The sequence below is a fragment of the Dromiciops gliroides genome, chromosome 3 (genome assembly GCF_019393635.1).
Source record: "Dromiciops gliroides isolate mDroGli1 chromosome 3, mDroGli1.pri, whole genome shotgun sequence".
Lineage (NCBI taxonomy): Eukaryota > Metazoa > Chordata > Mammalia > Microbiotheria > Microbiotheriidae > Dromiciops > Dromiciops gliroides.
The window spans coordinates 314,824,864-314,841,868 of NC_057863.1; the positions used below are offsets into that span (position 1 = coordinate 314,824,864).

Genomic DNA, 17,005 nt, shown 5'->3' on the forward strand with positions numbered 1-17,005 from the left:
TCAATGGGGCACTCCAGAGTAGTAATAAACCCTCCACTTCCATAGCCAGTGGAGTTGTATGTAGTTTATTACCATAGCCCTCCCAAGTCAAATGGACACCAGTTTCTAGCCTTGCAACTAGTGCAGCTGGGGCTTCCTCTGCTCAAACCCACTTGGCCGTGTCTTTCTACCTGTCCTTTCCCTGCTGTCTACAGGTCCCGAATGTTATAAAATAGAAAATGTGATGATCTTTGTGTATGTGTGTGTGTCTGTGTAAAATGTGTGTATGTGTGCGTGTTTGGGTGTAACGGGCCCTCTGTATGGCTGGTTAGCCTGTCCCTCAACCTCTTGGCCAATGGCAGGCTGCCTTATATAAAATTAGTGTTTTCAGTCTCTCCGGGTTGCATGTACTGTATGTGGAACAGTGTACAGTGAAAACGGAGGCAGAGCGGCTCTGAGAGCTGCTCTCTTCACTTTCCCATAGAGAAACACTGACTGGCCACTGAGAGAGACATACACACACATTTAACACACAGGGAAAGAGGTAAGTGCCCACCATCCCCAGCTTTTCCTTTGCGAAACGAGCGAGAGAGGTCCCTTTCCCGACACTTTCTTTTTTTAATACTCACTTGAAAACAGCCGGGCTGCAGCCCCAAGGACTCTTCCAGCAGTAGCAGCAGCAGAAGCAGCAACAGCAGAAGGAGCAGCAGCAGCCGGTAGGGTAGGGTGGACTTGAGGAAGACAGAGGGGGAGAGAGGGAGAGAGGGAGAGAACCTTAACAAGTCCTGCGCTGCTGCTACCCGGGCCACAATTCCTAATCACTTTCCCCCCCCCCTACACGAAAACTTTGGATTGGGAGAGGTTCGGGGGAGATGTTCGCCTCTCTTCTGTTCCCCTTGGGGCAGGAGGGGGAGAGGTGAATGCAATGCAATGCATGCAAGAGGTTGGGGAGGGAGGGGGGGAATAGTAGGCCAGCCAGTGCCAGGCTGCGTTTGAACCTCTCACCACACAAGCAGCAGCAGTGGAGAGAGGGGCAAAGAGGGAGAGCGAAGCCGACCCGGGAGGAGGAGGAGAGGGAGGAGGAAGAGGAGGACGAGGAGGAGCACTAGGAGTAGGAGGACGAGGAGAAGGAGGAGGACTAGGAGGAGGAGGAGGAAGAGGAGGAGGAGGAGGAGGAAAAACAACAACAGAGCCACCACACTGACTGGCAAATTGTGACTGCCGATGAAGCCCCCAAACTTCATTACGGGGGAAAGTGCGTTTATCTGAAGGTTGGTTACTGGCTTGGGAGGGGAGGAAACGGGAGGACGAGGAAGGAGGGGGAGGGGGGGAGAGGGGTCAGAGGGAATTAGAAGAAGGTATTATTATCATGGGGGGTTCCCCCCCTTCCGTTTATTTATTTATTTTTCTTGCTTTGGTGACCAGGAAAAAGCAGCTCAGTTGTTCGTTCATCTTGAGAGTTGGGGATTTGGGTTTTCCGGCTCCGCAGATCTAATGCCCTCTCACCCTCCACCCTTAAGCAAACGTGCAGTTAGTAGAGAAAGTGGTGTTTCAGTGCGAGAACAGCCGGGAGGAAGGAAAGAGAGGGAGAGAGAGAGAAGAGGGAGAGAGGAGGGGGAAGAGGAGGAGAGAGGCTGTGTCAGGATTTTGCATGAATGTGGGATTATGTTGTGTCAATAAGTTTAAGGTGGAGAGAGCGAGGCTGGGGGTGGGGGTGGGGGTGAGGAGGAGGAAGGCCTTCGCTGTTTAAAGTCTTATTTCTGAAGGTAAGTTATGACATTGCATGGTCGCGATGACAGAAAACTTGGAGATCATTTACCCAGGGATGGGGCTGATGCCTTTAGCAAGGGTTTCTCAGCTCTCAGAGGCCACATTCGTGTTACACTGTTATTTGCTGTGATCCGGGTCGCTAGTAAATTACAGAAATCAGACTCGAGCTTTCTTTTCCTTATCCACCTCGTCTCCCTCGCTCGCTCTCAAAAAATGTTTTGGGGGATATTGTATGAAACTTACATGACTGAGAAAACCCAAGTCCTGTAATTTACAAAGATCATTAATTCGGGGATATGTGACACTTTTATGTGTGAAATATCTGTAATCGTTTCAGCTAAATGAGGAAGGTAAAAATGAAACGATGCAAAAAAAGCTAAGACACAACATGTACGACAGAGGGGGGGGGTGGAGAGAGAGAGACGGAGAGAGAAGCTATTTTTTGCTTTCCTTTCTGTAGAAAGGGGAAAAAAAATAAAGCGTGCATTCTCCTTCCCTCGCAGTGTGCAGGGTCTAGTCAATATTTTAAGTGTCTGAGGACAAATTAGTCCAGGCGGATCTTGTTTAAAAGTTTCGAGAGGTGGGGTGGAGGTTGGGTGGGGGGGGGGGTAGAGAAGTGAGGGAAGGTGGGTGGAGGGTGTGGGGGATGGGGACGAAACAAGCTTTGCTCCTGCTGATGGTCACTGGCCTGGGGCTTTGAAACCATTGCCTGTCCTACTAATGACACGTTCAGTTCACTTCTCCCAGATCCACACACGGGGTTACCTACCTTCCCCGATCTGAGCTAACGTAGACAGGGGTACTTCCCCCATCTGGATAATCGCACGGGGAGAGGCGTTTTTCCCTTCCTTTTAGATTAACCTAGTCTGGGAGTAGAGGACTGGGGGGTGGAGGGGGGGAGGGAACTTGTCCTCCTCCTCCCTCCACCAACAGCGCACCACTACCACCGCCTTCCCTGTCCCTACTTTTATGATAACCTCCCCAGGAGCATTCCTCCTGGTCTTTTAATTCTCACCAGTGAACAGCACCGCGCCCGCACACCCCACCCCCGCACTGTGGGGGCACTCCTCCCCCAGCCCCACATTATCACATGCGCTGTATAGGGATGGTCCAAGCAGGGAATGGTATCGCTCATGTGGTTCTAGCAGCAGCAGCACCACCTCCCCGGTGGCAGCAGAGGCAGCAGCAGCAGCAGCAGCAGCAGCAGCAGCGGTGGCGGCGGGATCATCGCCGGGGCCCGCGGGGAGGAGGAGGAGGAGGAGAAGAAGGAGGAGGAAGAGGAGGAGGAGTAGTAGGAGGAGGTGTTTTCTGCCCCGATCACCGCCAGTTTGATTCCCGACATGTCGTTTGAGAAGGCGGAGAGAAGGGGGAGACCCCACTCGTTGCCTCTTCCTCATTGAAAGGTGTTTTGCAGACTTTTACGCCGGGAGTGAGATTTGCACTTCATTTTTTTTCCTCTTCCCCAAAGCAAGATGGACTCTATTCTGTTTCTCTTTCTCTCTCTGTCTCTGCCTCTGTCTTGTCAGCCTTTAAGATCGACATTTTGTACTAAGATGCAAACTTGATGGTGACCAGCAACAAAGCCTGGGTTAGATCTCTCTCCATTTTAATACTTCCCTTCAATCCCAACCTAGCAGACCCCGATGGCCCTGCACTTGCCACGATTTTGGCGAATGTGTTTTCCTTGCTCGATTCAGATCTCTCTAATCCGTGGATTGCGATGGGGGTGGTGGTGGTGGGGGAGAGTTGGCGTTTTGACGACTGTTGTAGCTGCTCAGGTCTGCTGGGGAATGGGCAGTCGTTACCTGGAACAACTGTGTGGCACAACGTTGCAACCTACAGCTTCTGTGGACGGCGCAGCTTTGGGGCTAGCTATTGATTGCTACGGTTTTGTTTCTGGTTTCTTTATCCTCGGTTGTGGTGGTCACTTGGGCAAGTTGATGAATGATCACGGGGAGGTTTTGCGTTGGCAAAATGGATCAACTTTCTGCTTTGTACATATGGGAAGTAGAGGAGTGGAGAGAAAGGGGGAGGGGAATCAGGGTGGTGGAAACCAGCTAGATACCAACAAATGATTGTTGGTCTTACACAGCCCCTGTGCCCTTTGGAGACGTTAGTGCATCTTTTCCCTTGCTGCCTATGATTTCTTTTTCTCTGGAGAAGGAAGGTCGCTTGCTCTTTAATATGAACTTCCTTTAAAAAGCAAGTCTTGAGTTTGGGGGGCTCCTTCACTGTTGATATTGTGCCGATCTGGAAATATTGCAAAATGATGGTATACTGATGATCTGCCTTTATTTGATACTTTATAGGTCACTATCACATGACAAAGGCTTCGAGACAGCTTCTTCTTCCCCTGCCTGTAATTTCCATTTGCCTTCCTAGGTAAGTATGCAAACTGTTCATACAGGAAGAGAGAGTAATTATTAATAATAAAATAAGGGTTCTTATAGTTTCTTGTAGGAAGATGCTTTGTCAGATTTTAACATCCCCAAGAGGCATGTCTGTCCTACGTTCCCCCAGTGGATGTCAATTTATTTTGCTTAAGGTTCAGCACTTTGGGGGTGGGAATTTTTTAAAGATGGTGACTTTAAATGTTTTGTTCTATTCTCCCATCCCTGGAGCAAGTTTTTTTAAAAAAACAAACAACCACTGAAACCTTGATTATATGCAAATAAGCAATTAAATTGAAAATGAACTTTTAGCACAGTAGGTGAATGAGTAGGATAAGGAAAGAAACCATGTTAAATTAAGTTCTTTAATTCAGATAATACTTCTGAAAGACAGGAGGCCATCAGTTGAAAATATTGGTAACATTTATATTTGATTATTCTCCAGGATCCCCTCCCCCCAAAAAAACCAACAACCCCAAAAAACTACTTAGAGAAGCAATCTGTACAGGATCTCTATTACTCTAGTGATTGACATTAGCACAGTGCATCCATCTCATCCCTCTTTTCTTGGTAATCTATGTCATTTGTGACAGTAACTTTATGAAAAATAGTTCATCTAGATAGAACAGTGTACTGAAAAGCAAATGCAACTGACCATATTATTGGAACTTCCTTCACATACTGTGTATTTGGAGAAGTTTCAAACTTTGGGACAATCTGTTAAAAAGCAATCCAATTTTGAGATTTTATATATATACACACATATATTTATATATGTGTGTATGTATATGAATGTGTGTATGTATATGTATGTGTATATATATAAATAATATATATAATCTCAAAGTTGGATTACTTTTTTAACAGATTGAAGGACCTTCCATCCTCACTTCCCCACCAAAGAGAAGGAGTATGTGATTGGCTGCAAATTTCTAGTGGATGAATTATAAAAGTGCAAGGTGAAAATTAAGGATTCTTAGAATATTTTTAAGTTAATATAGTCATCTCAGTTGCTAAAGAACTTACTTATAAATCTATTTCTCCTCCAACTCATCCTAAATAATAGTACAGGAGACTATATTATCTTTAAACTGTGGTTAAATAGAGATAAGTAGTTCCTCAAAACTGTAAGACAAAGGTGGTAGTTTGTAACCCTCTAGAGTGAAGAGAGAGGTAAGATTTTGTGAATCAAAATGAGATTTTGAACTCAGTTCTTTAGGAAGGAGGTATCTGTGGCCTATCTTGCTTTATTACTTAGCTTCCAGAACTTTGTATATGCCAGTGAAACTTTGTGTCTTAGTATTAAAGAAAATTGTTTTAAAAGATTGAGTTTTTTTAGTAGTCTTTAACAGCAAAATTAATGGTGACAGTATTGCTGGGTTTTTAGTTTATAAGGTCTATGCAATGCAAACCCATGTTCATGATACAATATAATATTGTGGAATGACAAATGGTAAATTATTTAACATAATCACTGGTGAAAGTTGGTTATAAAAAATCCTAAAATGATGATTTCTGCATCCTTGCTTTTTAAAAGTCTATTTCAAAAGATAGCAACTTTTGAACATATGGCAGGAGTATTCAGAGTATTCCTATATACTAAATGATATCACATTTGTATATGTGAGACTTAGGTTGTTTTACTTTTTTTCCACTTTAGCTAACTTTTAATGTGAGCTCTTTTCTCAGTAGAAGAATATTTGACCAACATAGATATGAATATGCAGATCATTAATTTATAGAATAAAAGCTATGTGGATGAAATATTTCACTTCTCTGGAATATCAAATAAGTAGCTCTTCAAAAAAGATTTTAAAAGAACAATCAGGGGCTTTGAATTCAGAAAAGCACCACTTGTAATGATGAGATATAACAGTGATGTAAAAAGGACATAACATTTCAATGAATTATAGACTCAGAGAATCCGAGAATTGGAAGGAAACTCTGAGGCCAACTAGTCTAGCTCAATATATGAAAAAGGATTCCCTCTACTGTAGACACAAGTGGTCATTCAGTGTGTTTTTTTTGAAGACATGCAGTAAGAAGCAATCTACTGGGGGTACTTATTCCATTTATTAGATAGGTCCAATTGTTAGGAAGTTTTTCTCTACATTAAGTCAAAATCTGTCTCTATAATCTCTACCCATGTATTGTTGGGTATTGTTCCCTAAGTTTTCCTTTTTCCAGGTTAAAAACTACCAGTTCCTTCAGTTTCTCTTCTTATGGCATGAACTTAAAGCCCTCTTCATTATGTTGGTTGTATCTAAAATACACTTATCCCAGTAATGATGAACCAATTTTAGTCTTTGGTAGAAGTTTAGTAAAGGAATTTTATTTCTGCATAATGAAAAATTCCCTAAATGAATCACAAAACTATTGGTCAGAAGATATTCTGCATTTTGTATTGATTACTATGTATAACCTTCACATGCATCTTAATTTCAATTTATGAAAAAAAAAAGATTTATACCTGGGATCTCTTTGTGCAGTGTTTTAAAAGGCATTTTGACAATATTAGGAAACCTTTCACTCAAGACTTCATTGTTTTTTTAAATGATCAGATAGATACTCTTCCTATATCATTAGTTTAGGGCCCAGACTTTTCTTTTTTACAAAACTTTTCTCCGTTTAGCTGGCCCTGGTATAGCTGCTAGGTAATCTTTTTTCCTAAAATGACCTTCTCTCTATTCATTATATGTATCTGTAGGTTCTTATTTATTTACATGTTGTCTTCTAGATTGTGAGAGGGGGCAGAAATTGTTTTTGCCCTTCTTTTTTCCCCAATATTTAGCACAGGGGGCAGGCACATCACTACTACTTAGTAAATAAAGGGTGTTTTTTTTTTGATTGATTGCAGTGGAGTGGGGGATTTGGGGGAGGGAAGAAACTCAAGTGAAAAATATATGCATCCCAAAATACATGCTGGCTTTCACTCATGATTTAAAAATTACTTAGCACTTTTAATCTCACTACTTTTCATCTTTATTCAGAATTTTACCAAGATAGATGAGAGATTTCTTTAGACATTGAAGTCAAAACATGGGCTATATAAGAACCATCATGTTCAAGTAATTATTTTGTTTTGGGGTGTCATAAGTAACTATGTAGTTGTGTTTTCTAAAAAAAGTAACAAATGAAGGAAAACAACTTGAAATAGTGTTTCACAGTTTATAAAAACTTACCTTTTATATAGAATTTCAAAAGTTATCGCCAATCATCAATTGCTAATGTAAGTCTACTTAAAGTAGACTTTTTCTTTTTTAAACACATGTTAAGGTGCTAACAAACATGTTTTTCAATGGGCTATAAATTAGGAGTGCTAATTTCTGTCATGTTAATAACAATGGTAAAATTGTATAAGGTTCTAATCATTATCTCCATTAAAACATTCAGAAAATAAACTTCTCCTAAATATGACTATTCCTTAAAATATAAAAGAAATCACTTCCATGATGCCTGTTTTCAAAAGGTAGGAAAATGTGAGAGACTGTTGAAATCCTTAAGTAACTGAAATCTAATAGCTTCATTTGGGCATTTGCATTGCCATCAGTGAGGGGATAGTTACCTTTAAAGTTTTAGAATCATCTTCTTAATTTACATATATCCTTAACTAGTGAAAAAGATTCTTTTTTTCTTGAATTATAATATTAATGCCAAAACCATCCTTTGGTACTTCATCATTCAATATTTACTTTTTTTTTTTTAATTTTGAGGCAATGGGGGTTAAGTGACTTGCCCAGGGTCACACAGCTAGTAAGTGTTACGTGTCTGAGGCCGGATTTGAACTCAGGTACTCCTGACTCCAGGGCTGGTGCTCTATCCACTGCGCCACCTAGCTGCCCCCCAATATTTACTTTTAAAAGTTTTGCTGAAGTTTTACACAGCCTATAAGTAGTTTCTGAGTGTCTTAGCTAAAATCTTTCCCCCCATTTTCATTACTTCTCATTCCAAATAAGGAGTTAGAGTCAGGTCCAATGTATTTAAAAAAAAAAACAAAGTGAAACTAGTCTCTGAAAAAATACCATTTTTTCTCTGTTTTGCCAATGAATTTTCATGTGTGCCTTTTCATTAGTGTTAGATTTTTGAGGGTGTCACTCCCTAAAAATTCCAATGCAGATATATTTAGGAAATCCTGCTTGATATACAGTAGTATGTTTTCATTTGAAATGAAAGACAAAAGCATCCTAAGTATTGAAATAATAGCTATGAAAAAATGTAAACAAATGCCTCCTATATACATTTTAACATGTTCATTGACAGGAGAGAAATTGGAAGAAAATAATCAACATTGGCAATAAAACATATACACACCCACCATATGCAGATGATTTTTAGATATAAAATTACCATAAACCAAAAAGCTATTAAAAAGTAAGAAAGATGACATATTTAAGTAGTCACCTAGTATCAGACAGTGAAAAGTATATGGAAAGCCAAAAGGAAAATCTGAAAACAAAAAGTGTAATCTTGTGAACATTTTATAAAACAAGATGCTTGGAAGCATACATCAAATAATTCGTCAGACAATGAAATGAGTAATCAAATATAGTAGTAACACATAGCTGAAGCTGTTAGTAAGAGAATCAAAGCAAAGAATTCGATGTATTTATTTAACAGGTACATAGAGAAAAACTTGTTTTTCTTCTTTTGCATTGAATGTGAGATGCCCACAAGACATTTTGATACTTTGTAACTCTTGAATGTTGTTGTTATATAATTTTATATATTAACGTTATCTAATTTTTTGTTTTATACCCATAAATAGGCCATGAAGGGAGGGAGTGTATCTTATTTTTTTATTCATTCATTCAGCAATCATTAAGTATCTACTATTTATAATACATAATATTATACAGTATATAGTATTATACAGTCTATTATACCATAGAAACAGAAACATATGCGGCTTCCCTCAAGGAACTTACATTCTATTGGAGAGAAAGCATACTTGCATAGATAGGTCAATAAAAAAATATACACAGTAAATACAAAATGATTTTAGGTGGCAAGCAACTATGACAAGGATCAGGAAGGCCTGTGGTAAGAGGCTATGCTTGAACTAAACATTAAAGAAAGCTAAACTCTCTAGGAGGCAGAGGGAAAGAAAGTGAATATGAGGCACGGTGAGAGCCTGTGTACAGGAATAGAGGTGGGAGATGGGATGCCACATACAGGGAGCAATAAATAAGCCAATTTGATCAGCATATAAACTGCACGAGGGGGAAAGATAGGTTGGAGTAAGTGCAACTCTGTGCCAAGTACACTGAACTAAATACTGGAGATCTAAAGAAAGAAAAAAAGGTGGTCTCTACCCTCTAAGAGGTGTATGTATATGTGTATATGTATGTATATGTGTGTATATATATGTATATGTGTTTATATATATGTATATGTGTTTATATATGCATATACATACATATACATACACACACACATATGTACAGTGTAAATGGAAGTTACTCTGTGGGGAATCACTAATGGAGGGGGAGGTGGGAGAAAGTAGGACCAGGAAAGGTCTCTTGTAGAAAAAGCTGGGACTTGATCTGGTTCTAGAAAGGATTCCAGGGAAGCTAGGAGGGGGAGGGCATGCCAATGCATGGAGAACAAGCAGTGAAAAGCCATGAAAATGAGATGAAGTGTTGTTCATGAGGAATAGCAGGTTGGCCCTCATAATGGGAAGAAAGCATGTGAATACTGGAAATTTAGAGAATGACAAGGTTAGGAAGGGTTTTAAATACCAAATACAGGTGTTTCTCTTTTATTCTAGACACAGAAGTAGAGAAATGACATGGTATACCTTAGGCACTAGTCATTTCAATTTAGAAGTTACACGCGAGGAAGTTTGCAGGTAGGGGGATCAATTAGTAGGCTATCTCAATATTATAGGCAAGAGGTGATAGAGTCTAGAATTTAGGGTGGTAGCCTTGTAACTGGACAGAGGTGGATGAATGTTAATATTTTTCTGAAGGTATATTTGACAAGATTTCATAAGATGGGATGAGATGGGGCAGAGTGAAGAGTTGAGGATGAGTCTAAAGGTTGAAAACCTGTACCGGAAAGATACTGGTGCCCTTGACCAAATTAATTAAGTTTGGAAGAAGGGCGGGTTGGGGGAAAAGTTAAAGACTTTTGCTTTAGCTACTCAGTGATATTCAATAAGCAGTTGGTAGTACAGAAATGCATTAGAGTAGCTAGGTGTTGCAGTGGATAGAGTGCCGGGCCTGGTTCTAGGAAGGCCTGAGTTCAAATGCATTCTCAGATACTTAGTATATGACTGGGGCAAGTCACTTAATCCTATTTATCTCAGTTTCCTCATTTGTAAAATGAACCGGAGAAGGGAATGGCAAACTTTTTTTGCCAGGAAAACCCCAAATAGGGTTACAAAGAGTTAAGACATGACTGAAACAACTGAACAACAAATGCAGAAATGAAGTTCAAAAAGGGCAGAGACTAGGGTTAGACAAATAGATCTGCATAGAGCAAAGAGATGATAGTTGAACCCTTGGGAGCTGATGAGGTCACCAAGAAGGATGAGAAGGAGCCCAAAGTTAGGAGGTAGGACATGGATGATTATCTAACAATAGCAACAGCAACAACAAAGGGTAGCCAGTCAGACAGACAAGGGAAAAGAACCAAGAGAGAATAGTAGAATCCCTGAGTGGTTTGGTGGTGAGAGCAGTTGACTCTGAATTCAGAGGATCTGTGATCTGTGTTCAAATGCTGTGTCTGACTATCTTCCTAGGCCTCATTTTCCCCATATATAAAAGGAGAGAGTTGGACTGAATGGCCTTCTATGTTCATGTTTACCTTGATATCGATGTGGAACCCAAAAAGGAGAGAGTACTTACTTCTAGGAGGCAAAGAGTGGTTGTGTTAAATACTGCATAGCATAAAAGAAGGCTGATGGAATTGGCAGTTTGAGTTTGTTGGTCATCTTGGAGAGAACAGTTCAATAAGTGATGAGTCCTGAAGGTAGGTTGGAGTGGGTTCAGAAATTCATAAGAGGAGGGGGAAGTAGAGGCAATAAGTATAGATGGATTTTTTCCCCTAGGAGTTTGGCTGTAGACCAGGGGGTGTTGTTAGAATAACAACAACAACAACAACAAATATTTAGGTAGTACTTGAAGGTTTGTAAAGCATTTTACAAATATCCCATTTTATCCACACAACGACCTGGGATGTCAGTGCTATTAATATTCCCATTTTACAGATAAGGAAGCTGAGGCAAACAGGCATTAAGCAACTTGCCTGAGGTCACATATTTAGTAAGTGTCTGAGGCTGATTTTGACATCAGGTCTTCCTCAATCCAACACCTGTGCTCTATTGACTGTGCCACCTCTTAGTATAGTATTTTGTGTCTCTCCCAGTATAGCAGGTGCTTAATCAGTGTTTGTTGGATAAAATGAATGAAGTAGGGAGGAAAGGAAGCTGTAGGAGAGCTTAATCCTCAACTGGATGTACAAGACTTGATTTAAAAAACAAAACAAGGGTCGGCTAGGTGGCGCAGTGGATAAAGCATTGGCCCTGGATTCAGGAGTACCTGAGTTCAAATTTGGCCTCAGACACTTGACACTTACTAGCTGTGTGACCCTGGGCAAGTCACTTAACCCCCATTGCCTGGCAAAACCCCCCAAAAAACAAAACAAAACAGAGAGACTTTAAGAATTGTAGATAATACCAGACATGAGTAATTCATAAAGAAGGAATGGAAAGATCATATAGATGAAATGAGGAAGTAGAGAGGGATAACAACTGGGTTTGAATACAGTCCTCTTTTTTCCTGTTGTTTTAGCACATACTGTCTTGTGTTACAGTTATTTGTTAATATTATATCATCCCTACTTATCCTGCAAGTTCCTTGAGGCCTGGGGTTATAGCATATTCACTTAACTTCTACCCTGCAAGGCATTGTGCTAAACACCCAGACAAAAATGAAGAGCTAACTCTGTCCTCAAGCACCTTACATTCTATTAGGTTTCCCTTATTAATTATAGCAAAAAGCCTTGATTAGAATAGGAACTCAATAAATGTTAGATATTATAATGACTAAAAGCATTCATTAAGGGGTAAGATTCAATTAAATTCAGTTCAATTCTACATTTATTTATTACATAGCTACTGAATTTAAGAAAAAATGCTTATAGTGGAATATGAAAGATGCTGACCAAATTATGAAGGATAGAAGAAGAAAAGCTGAAAGATGTCTTATGGGGAAAAGTGTTATACTGTTCAAATAATATGTTATTTGGGGCAGCTAGGTGGTACAGTGGATAGAGCACCGGCCTTGGAGTCAGGAGGACCTGAGTTCAAACTTGGCCTCAGACACTTCACACTTACTAGCTGTGTGACCCTAGGCAAGTCACTTAACCCCAATTGCCTCACAATCCCCCCCCCCAATATTATGTTATTTAATGCATTTGAATATTTATCCTATTCTTTCAGGAAAATATGTATAAAAAGTCACTTATACTTATAGGAGCACCAGTATAGATGGAGTATCTTTCTAGTGGATACTCTTTTTTGTCTTTAATAATGTTTTCTCTGATGGTTCTTATCACCTTTCTCTTTTACGAAAGTCATGTTGAATAGTTTGCTTAGAACCTCCCTTTTCATTTTAATTCCTCAAAAAATAATATGAAAGAAAAGAAAACATAAATAAAAAACAGAATAATTCTATAGAAAAATTTAAAAATTATAGATGTAAATTATATTTGCATATGGCACTTATTGAGATAGAATTATAGATGAGTATCTGGCCCACTATTACATTGGGAATTGATTCATATAAAAACTAGTTTCTTAATAGACTGCAGTTGTTAGACTGTAGTTGAGCAGGTGTGCAAAATTATTTCTTTTTCATTTCTGGTCAATGGGATCATCTTTCAAAAACTTTAACACCTTTGATTAAAATTCCAGTACGAAAGCTACAGATTGAGTAGTAGGTCATCAACTCTTATGTTAGCAGTAAGGTTTCTTATGGCATTTTCAAAATGCTGAATCATTTCTCAATTTTCTTTCCACCTCCCAAAGCTATCTGAGTGTGGATGAAATTCCCATTGACAACAAAGGGCACTCGGTGGGAAATGGAACAAAATGAGAAAATAATTCTCCCTGGCCAATTGTCAAGCTTTGGTTGTTCTTGGACTTATCTGCAAAGTGAATTTGTGATAGACATCTAGGAATACACATATACCTATAAAATCTGTTGTCTTGATGATTTGGCTTCTTTGATATGCCCTGTAAATATTTGTGAGTATTGGTATTTGTAGTTGTCTTTTTCAACCCTAATTTATTTTTAGAGATAGATATACATAGGTTAACAACTAAAACGTAAACCTAAATTCCAAAACATAATGTGCATGCTAAATTGTTTTTAATGTGAATTTCGTTCTTGCAGAATTTATAGCAAGTATGTTTTGCAGCTGAGATTTTTAATGCTGGGATGAATAGAGATGCCAGTAATCTATGAATTTTCCTGAAATGGACTAAGATAAATACATTATTTGTATAGTTTTGTTATTAGAATGATGGAAAGATTGAAAGACTGCGTAAGAGTTGTATCTAATATGATTTGTTTAAAAATCTCCAAATAGAATTTCATGCTGAGTGTATGTCTCTCCATACTTCTTAGGGAGGTAGAACAAAACACCCTGTAGTTTTTCAGCTTAATATACCAATAGATACTCCTCCAGATAATTCTTTTTCTTGTAATAGAAGCCTTTCCATTTTGATATTGGGAATTTTACCAGGAAGAAGTGATGGAGCTAGAAACTTGTGAACATCCAGAAGCTTATCTAAGGAAAGGAATAGAGAACTCTTGTAAGTGAGAAGTTCTGAAGCTGCCCTTTGTGGGTTATAAACTGAGTTGGCTACCAAGTAGCTAATGAGGTGCCCAGCTCTTCCTAGTTGGTACCATGAGATAGAAATGTCTCATTAATATTGTGTCTTAATCTTTATTGATTACACTGACACACAGCCATAAAAGAACCTTTTTTTGGGGTTGCAGTTGTCTTAGCTAATGTTCTATCATCTGTGTATGATAAGATTGATGAGCATGATTATCTAAGACTAGAATACTTGAACAATACATGAATGTTGCTACAAAATAAATTTCTGCCATACTTATTTGTGAAAATAGTTATTAGAAGTAAGAGAATATTGAACTAATTTGAAACTTTTCATTAGCAGTATATGTTCGAGCCAAAAGTTCATTAGTGCTGAGAATGGTTTGCAGGGCTTTCTAAATCAGCACATAGATGACATTCTCTCCGACTATGTTTGGGAGACAGTTTTTTATGAAGTGTATTTTTGGACACTAGAACATAAATCATTTTAATAATACAAAGTAACATGCCACTGTTTTGTGCTGTCACTAAGGACCCTAGTCAACTGAAATTAAATTTATTTTGTCTTTTCTGATGTGTCATCATCAGAATCAAGTGCAGATTTAGGAGACAAAAAAGTCCATCTTCCTTGGCTATGATTTTTTTTTTCTTAATGTACTTTATTTCCCCTTTTCCTTCTTGCTGATTCATAGAACAAGATAAAGTTATTCTTTATGTATTTTTGGATAGTAGTTTTAATGAATGATGATTTGAAAATGACCATGCTCTCTGAGCAATGCAATTGGACAGATAAAGATATTTTACAAAGCTCAGTTCAGGAACCAGGGAAATTTATTAGATTTTTGGGTATTGACCCCTCCCCTATTTTTACTTTATATTTTTCTCAGTCAGATAGTTTGACACATTGAAACTCTTACCTTTTTAATGTATTCAAACTTCATCCTACTCTGAGTATTTCCATGGGTCACACATGGTGAAGACCATACACTCCATTAAATACTTCTGGAAATGATGTTGAGATGCATATAAACTTTATTATATGGTATGTGGTCTTCTATAGTTCCGACTGTCACTTGATCTCTAGGAAAGATTTGGTCTGGACAATGGGATAATTTTTTTAAAGTATGTACCTGTTCCTAATTTTGTTTTTATTTAAATACTAGTGGCTCTATTTGACTTGGAATATATTTTTAAAAGTCTCCCATGCTATTTTCTGCTAGGATTTTTACAAATTTTTTACACGAATTGGTGCTTTACATTAAATTAATTTTATCAACATGTATGGTTTAATTTACATTTATTGTTACCAAAAGTCACACTTTATCTCAGTAATATGAATAAAGATGAAGAAAAAGTATTTTATTGCAGTTCCTTAAAGTGGATTACAAATCTGCTAAATAATGTTAAAATGTATTTAATATGACACCTCTGAACCAAATATTTTGGCTAACTTATCATATGCCTTTAAAATAACATATAATATCTATCCTTTTACCTATGGGAAATGTAGTACAGTTCATTTAAATGAGAGGATTATAAGGAGGGGAACAAAGCTACTTCTTTAATGACTTAAAGTCAGTCAATCTGTCAATCAGCAAACATTTATTTAGTGCTTACTGTGCACTAGGAAATTGATAGGCACTGGGAATATAAATAGAAAGAATCTTTGTTCACAAGAATTTTACATTCTAAGGAGAAAGAAAAGCATATATGTAAACATAACAATATAAAATTTACAAATACATTAATAGTAGTTAAATACAAGGTTATTAGCAAGGGGGTTACTAGCATTTGGGTGATTGAGAATGGCTTCATACAGATGATAGTGTTTAATCTATGTCTTAATGGAAGAGGAGAGGACTCTATGAGAGGGAAGAGGTAAAGAGGGAGTACTTTCTAGGCATGTGAGACATCCTGTAGAAAGAAACACAGTAGACACATAGAGTGTCATGTGGGGAACAGAGGCAAGGCCAGTTAGCAATGGGAGAAGGAGTAATGTCCCTGGAACAAGGCTGGAAAGATTGATTAGGGCCAAGTTGTGAAGGGCTTTAAAAGCTAAATTGACTTTTATAATTTTATCTTGGAGGCAAATAGGAAGGCTAACTATGGTTGACTAATTAAATACATTGTTTTTTAAATCTTTTTTTCTTTTTAAAGTGAGGCAATTGGGGTTAAGTGACTTGCCCAGGGTCACACAGCTAGTAAGTATTAAGTGTCTGAGGCCAGATTTGAACTCAGGTACTCCTGACTCCAGGGCCGGTACTCTATCCACTGTGCCACCTAACTGTCCCTAAATACATTTTCTTAACCTTTTGTTCTTTTTTTTCCTCTTATTGATGTATTTTATTTTTATATTAGAAACATTTCCAGTAGACCCCTACTCCATGGACATGGCTCTTGTAAAAAATTAAAGCAATGAAGCAAAACTAAGAATACAATGATCTCATCTGAAAACGTACCAAACATTCACACCTGTTGCCCTCTCTACTTCTGTTTTTTTTTTGAATCAGTAAAACTCTGCCTTCTCTCCAAGTTAATAGTACTCTTATGAAGCAGCTAGGTGTTAAGAGTAGAAAGAGCACTGAACTGAAAGTCAGGAAGACCTGAGTTCATATTCAGCCTCAGACATTTATTAACTCTGTGACCCTGTATAAACTGCTTAATTTCCTTCAGCCTCAGTTTCCTTATCTTTAAAATGGGGATAACATTACCTACCTCCCAAGGTTGTTATGGGGATAAAATGTTATAATATTTATAAAAACACTTTCAGACCATAAAGCACTATATAAATGCTAGCTGTCACCACCATCATCCCCACCATCATCACCACCATCATCACTTTTCATTTGGCCATCTTCATTTTCTTTTACTGAGTTTTTATGCTTGGTAGGCTGGGTATGGCTAAATTGTGTTCCCCTTACTCTGAAGTGTAGCTACTATAAGGACTTTCTTAAAGTCATGGCTAATATTTTTATGTTTGGGTTATTGTATCTTGACATTTGTGCATTTTCACCCAATTT

At 38.4% G+C, this 17,005-nt stretch overlaps 1 protein-coding gene across 13 annotated transcripts in view; it reads left to right on the forward strand.

The window, feature by feature from the left end:
• Positions 1–401: 401 nt before the first annotated feature.
• The window catches only part of BBX (BBX high mobility group box domain containing), a 379,187-nt gene continuing 362,583 nt past the window's right edge, over positions 402–17,005 (forward strand). For 3 of the 13 annotated variants that reach the window (XM_043994813.1, XM_043994826.1, XM_043994821.1), the window contains exons 1-2: positions 2,940–3,337; positions 4,059–4,131. The gene's annotated coding sequence lies outside the window, so the exon portion shown is untranslated. Of the gene's footprint in view, positions 524–1,127; positions 1,251–1,723; positions 1,746–2,939; positions 3,338–4,058; positions 4,132–5,006; positions 5,099–17,005 lie in introns of those variants that run through there. The other 10 variants (XM_043994815.1, XM_043994823.1, XM_043994814.1 and 7 more) reach the window with 7 other exon arrangements.